Source organism: Schistocerca gregaria, unplaced genomic scaffold (assembly GCF_023897955.1).
Source record: "Schistocerca gregaria isolate iqSchGreg1 unplaced genomic scaffold, iqSchGreg1.2 ptg001053l, whole genome shotgun sequence".
Taxonomy (NCBI): domain Eukaryota; kingdom Metazoa; phylum Arthropoda; class Insecta; order Orthoptera; family Acrididae; genus Schistocerca; species Schistocerca gregaria.
Genome location: NW_026062399.1, coordinates 47,501 through 52,500, shown reverse-complemented (window position 1 = coordinate 52,500; position 5,000 = coordinate 47,501). Strand labels below are relative to the sequence as shown.

Genomic DNA, 5,000 nt, shown 5'->3' with positions numbered 1-5,000 from the left:
AACCTAACTCAAGTTGTCCCTTAACCTAACTCAAGTTGTCCCTTAACCTAACTCAAGTTGTCCCTTAACCTAACTCAATTTGTCCCTTAACCTAACTCAATTTGTCCCTTAACCTAACTCAATTTGTCCCTTAACCTAACTCAATTTGTCCCTTAACCTAACTCAATTTGTCCCTTAACCTAACTCAATTTGTCCCTTAACCTAACTCAAGTTGTCCCTTAACCTAACTCAAGTTGTCCCTTAACCTAACTCAAGTTGTCCCTTAACCTAACTCAAGTTGTCCCTTAACCTAACTCAAGTTGTCCCTTAACCTAACTCAAGTTGTCCCTTAACCTAACTCAAGTTGTCCCTTAACCTAACTCAATTTGTCCCTTAACCTAACTCAAGTTGTCCCTTAACCTAACTCAAGTTGTCCCTTAACCTAACTCAATTTGTCCCTTAACCTAACTCAATTTGTCCCTTAACCTAACTCAATTTGTCCCTTAACCTAACTCAATTTGTCCCTTAACCTAACTCAATTTGTCCCTTAACCTAACTCAAGTTGTCCCTTAACCTAACTCAAGTTGTCCCTTAACCTAACTCAAGTTGTCCCTTAACCTAACCCACGTTGTCCCTTAACCTAACCCACGTTGTCCCTTAACCTAACCCACGTTGTCCCTTAACCTAACCCACGTTGTCCCTTAACCTAACCCACGTTGTCCCTTAACCTAACCCACGTTGTCCCTTAACCTAACCCACGTTGTCCCTTAACCTAACCCACGTTGTCCCTTAACCTAACCCACGTTGTCCCTTAACCTAACCCACGTTGTCCCTTAACCTAACCCACGTTGTCCCTTAACCTAACCCACGTTGTCCCTTAACCTAACCCACGTTGTCCCTTAACCTAACCCACGTTGTCCCTTAACCTAACCCACGTTGTCCCTTAACCTAACCCACGTTGTCCCTTAACCTAACCCACGTTGTCCCTTAACCTAACCCACGTTGTCCCTTTGCCTAACATAGTTCACTGCTCGGAATCTCTGGTGTCGTTGTTATCCTCATGTAGATGTCTTGCGAGTGTTGCTTACTTTCCACATATTCCTGCTATCCACTGTCAATTGTACTGCAATAGGACTATATCGCCGACCCCCCCCCTCCCCCCCCTCTGTCCCCCTCTGTCCCCCTCTTTGTGTCTCTGTCCTCTCAAGCTGGTCGGTCTGGCGTTTGAGTGTTAAATGAGCCTCGCAGCTGTTCAGTTGCATTCAGATGTCGACGCCCTCAGTGTACGTCGTGGTATGGTCTGTGTCCATTGTCCGCTGATGTCGTACGCGTAACCCACACGCTGTACCGATCATCGGTCGTTACGTACAGAGTGAAGTAGTGTGATACGTGTGACCGTACGCTGGCTGTGCCCAACGGTGTCGAATCTCAATTTCCATATGTTGTGCTTGATGCTACTTGTCTCGTCTCCCAATAACAGCTAGGTTGCACTGTGGTACGCCGTAGAGGCGTGTGGGAGGAACGTACGAACGCATTGTATGTCACCCTGGGTCGCTGGGGGTGGTGGTGCGGTGAGTCAGGTCAGGTCAGGTCAGCGTGAGCCGTCTGATGTAGTGACGCGTGTATTCCGACTTTGTCGTATTGCCTCACACAAAGTGCTACCCTGGTGGACCGCGTTCCATATCTGGGACATGCCGCAGATGCCGGTTGACAGTGGATCGCGGAAGGTACATCGCATACGTGCGCGGGCCACCTTCCACGTGTTCTCTTCTGCACATGTCGCAGTGTGTATGTGGTCTGATGTAGCGTGTCGTGACACATGACATCCTGGCATGCAAGAATTGTTGAATTCGCAAATGTAGGTGGACATCTACGTTTACTGCCCAAGATACGCAAATGAACTGGAAATCCGTTGTTGAGCGGTTGTTCACGCTGGAGGTGAATCTGTGATGGCGACGATCGGTACAGCTATTAACCGGTTGTTTCAGCGGTACCCGCCACATCCACACGCGTGACTAGGCCCATGTGGGTATGAAGCGATACGCGGCGGTGGCTTGGTGGGACTGTTCCCGGCCGGTGAAGGGGGGCCGCCCGGCGTGTTGGCCGCGCGCTGCGTGGGCGCACGCGCAACAGGCGGCTGGTGGGGGGCGCCGAGTGGCAGGAGCGCCAGCCGACGGGCCCGGCAGGCGGCGCAGCTACGCTGCGGCGCACCCTGCACGCGGCGCCTGGCGGCCAAAGTTGGTTCAGCCGAGCCCGGTGCGAAGCGCGGTGGACATCTGCAGTGTGCTGGTCTGATTGAGGACTGTGTGCGTTGAGGATGCGCCGCCGCCTGGCACTCGGCGCCGCGACGCCGTCTGCTGCTCGGTCGCCCCAGCGGTTCTCGCAGGTGGTTTGTATCGCAGTTGTGCGGACGTGTTGGCGCGTGCGCTGTGCTGGGAGAGTTCGCTTCTGCACCCAAGTGGGGCTTTGCCCTTGTGTGGCGCTGGCGTTGGAGCTGCCGGTCACCATAGGTGGCGCGTGTTGTCTCCCGCCAGCAATGCCACGACAGCACGCTCCCGGGCCTCTGTCGGCAGCGGCAAGCTCAGTTGGGAGCAAGGGTGTTCGCACTAAAACCGTCTACTCGCCTAACTCCGGGCGATTGCGCCTCTCTCGAAACCGACCAAGTACCTAGGACGGCGCTGCGCGCCGCCGGGACCTGAGAGGGTTTCGAGGTGTATCGTGCAGGGGAGCTCGGCCTCCTCCTGTTTGCAGAATAATTGAGCGGACGCTTGCGTGTTCGCGCGGGCCCCCGGGACACACTCCCGGGCGGCCGGCTGCTCAGCTCTAGTTGACGCAGCTCCCTGGTTGATCCTGCCAGTAGTCATATGCTTGTCTCAAAGATTAAGCCATGCATGTCTCAGTACAAGCCGCATTAAGGTGAAACCGCGAATGGCTCATTAAATCAGTTATGGTTCCTTAGATCGTACCCACGTTACTTGGATAACTGTGGTAATTCTAGAGCTAATACATGCAAACAGAGTCCCGACCAGAGATGGAAGGGACGCTTTTATTAGATCAAAACCAATCGGATTGGCTTGTCTGGTCCGTTTGCCTTGGTGACTCTGAATAACTTTGGGCTGATCGCACGGTCCTCGTACCGGCGACGCATCTTTCAAATGTCTGCCTTATCAACTGTCGATGGTAGGTTCTGCGCCTACCATGGTTGTAACGGGTAACGGGGAATCAGGGTTCGATTCCGGAGAGGGAGCCTGAGAAACGGCTACCACATCCAAGGAAGGCAGCAGGCGCGCAAATTACCCACTCCCGGCACGGGGAGGTAGTGACGAAAAATAACGATACGGGACTCATCCGAGGCCCCGTAATCGGAATGAGTACACTTTAAATCCTTTAACGAGTATCTATTGGAGGGCAAGTCTGGTGCCAGCAGCCGCGGTAATTCCAGCTCCAATAGCGTATATTAAAGTTGTTGCGGTTAAAAAGCTCGTAGTTGGATTTGTGTCCCACGCTGTTGGTTCACCGCCCGTCGGTGTTTAACTGGCATGTATCGTGGGACGTCCTGCCGGTGGGGCGAGCCGAAGGGGTGCTTTCGCGTCCCGAGGCGGACCCCGTTTAAATCCTACCAGGGTGCTCTTTGTTGAGTGTCTCGGTGGGCCGGCACGTTTACTTTGAACAAATTAGAGTGCTTAAAGCAGGCAAGCCCGCCTGAATACTGTGTGCATGGAATAATGGAATAGGACCTCGGTTCTATTTTGTTGGTTTTCGGAACCCGAGGTAATGATTAATAGGGACAGGCGGGGGCATTCGTATTGCGACGTTAGAGGTGAAATTCTTGGATCGTCGCAAGACGAACAGAAGCGAAAGCATTTGCCAAGTATGTTTTCATTAATCAAGAACGAAAGTTAGAGGTTCGAAGGCGATCAGATACCGCCCTAGTTCTAACCATAAACGATGCCAGCCAGCGATCCGCCGCAGTTCCTCCGATGACTCGGCGGGCAGCCTCCGGGAAACCAAAGCTTTTGGGTTCCGGGGGAAGTATGGTTGCAAAGCTGAAACTTAAAGGAATTGACGGAAGGGCACCACCAGGAGTGGAGCCTGCGGCTTAATTTGACTCAACACGGGAAACCTCACCAGGCCCGGACACCGGAAGGATTGACAGATTGATAGCTCTTTCTTGATTCGGTGGGTGGTGGTGCATGGCCGTTCTTAGTTGGTGGAGCGATTTGTCTGGTTAATTCCGATAACGAACGAGACTCTAGCCTGCTAACTAGTCGCGTGACATCCTTCGTGCTGTCAGCGATTACTTTTCTTCTTAGAGGGACAGGCGGCTTCTAGCCGCACGAGATTGAGCAATAACAGGTCTGTGATGCCCTTAGATGTTCTGGGCCGCACGCGCGCTACACTGAAGGAATCAGCGTGTCTTCCTAGGCCGAAAGGTCGGGGTAACCCGCTGAACCTCCTTCGTGCTAGGGATTGGGGCTTGCAATTGTTCCCCATGAACGAGGAATTCCCAGTAAGCGCGAGTCATAAGCTCGCGTTGATTACGTCCCTGCCCTTTGTACACACCGCCCGTCGCTACTACCGATTGAATGATTTAGTGAGGTCTTCGGACTGGTACGCGGCATCGACTCTGTCGTTGCCGATGCTACCGGAAAGATGACCAAACTTGATCATTTAGAGGAAGTAAAAGTCGTAACAAGGTTTCCGTAGGTGAACCTGCGGAAGGATCATTACCGACTAGACTGCATGTCTTTCGATGTGCGTGTCGTGTCGCGCAACACGCTACCTGTACGGCAGTGGCCGTGCGCCGCGTGCGGAACCACGCGTGCCTCTCAAAACTAGCGGAAGTGTTGTTGTTGTGTGGTACGAGCGCTGAAGCTCTGGAGCGGCTGGCCTGCGGTACCTGGCGCCTGGCGCCGGTTTTGAATGACGTTCGCCCGAGTGCCTGTCCGCTCCGGTGTGGAGCCGTACGACGCCCATCGGCTGTGAGGCCGTTGGACACAAAAAAAATAGTGGAACAGGGG

General features: G+C 53.3%; 1 non-coding gene across 1 annotated transcript; it reads left to right on the top strand.

Annotated features, from left to right (window-relative positions):
- The first annotated feature begins 2,816 nt into the window (after positions 1 to 2,816).
- On the top strand, positions 2,817 to 4,709 carry LOC126327523 (small subunit ribosomal RNA). The gene has a single exon (XR_007561332.1). It is a non-coding gene; the product is annotated as a small subunit ribosomal RNA (ribosomal RNA).
- The last annotated feature ends 291 nt before the right edge of the window (positions 4,710 to 5,000 follow it).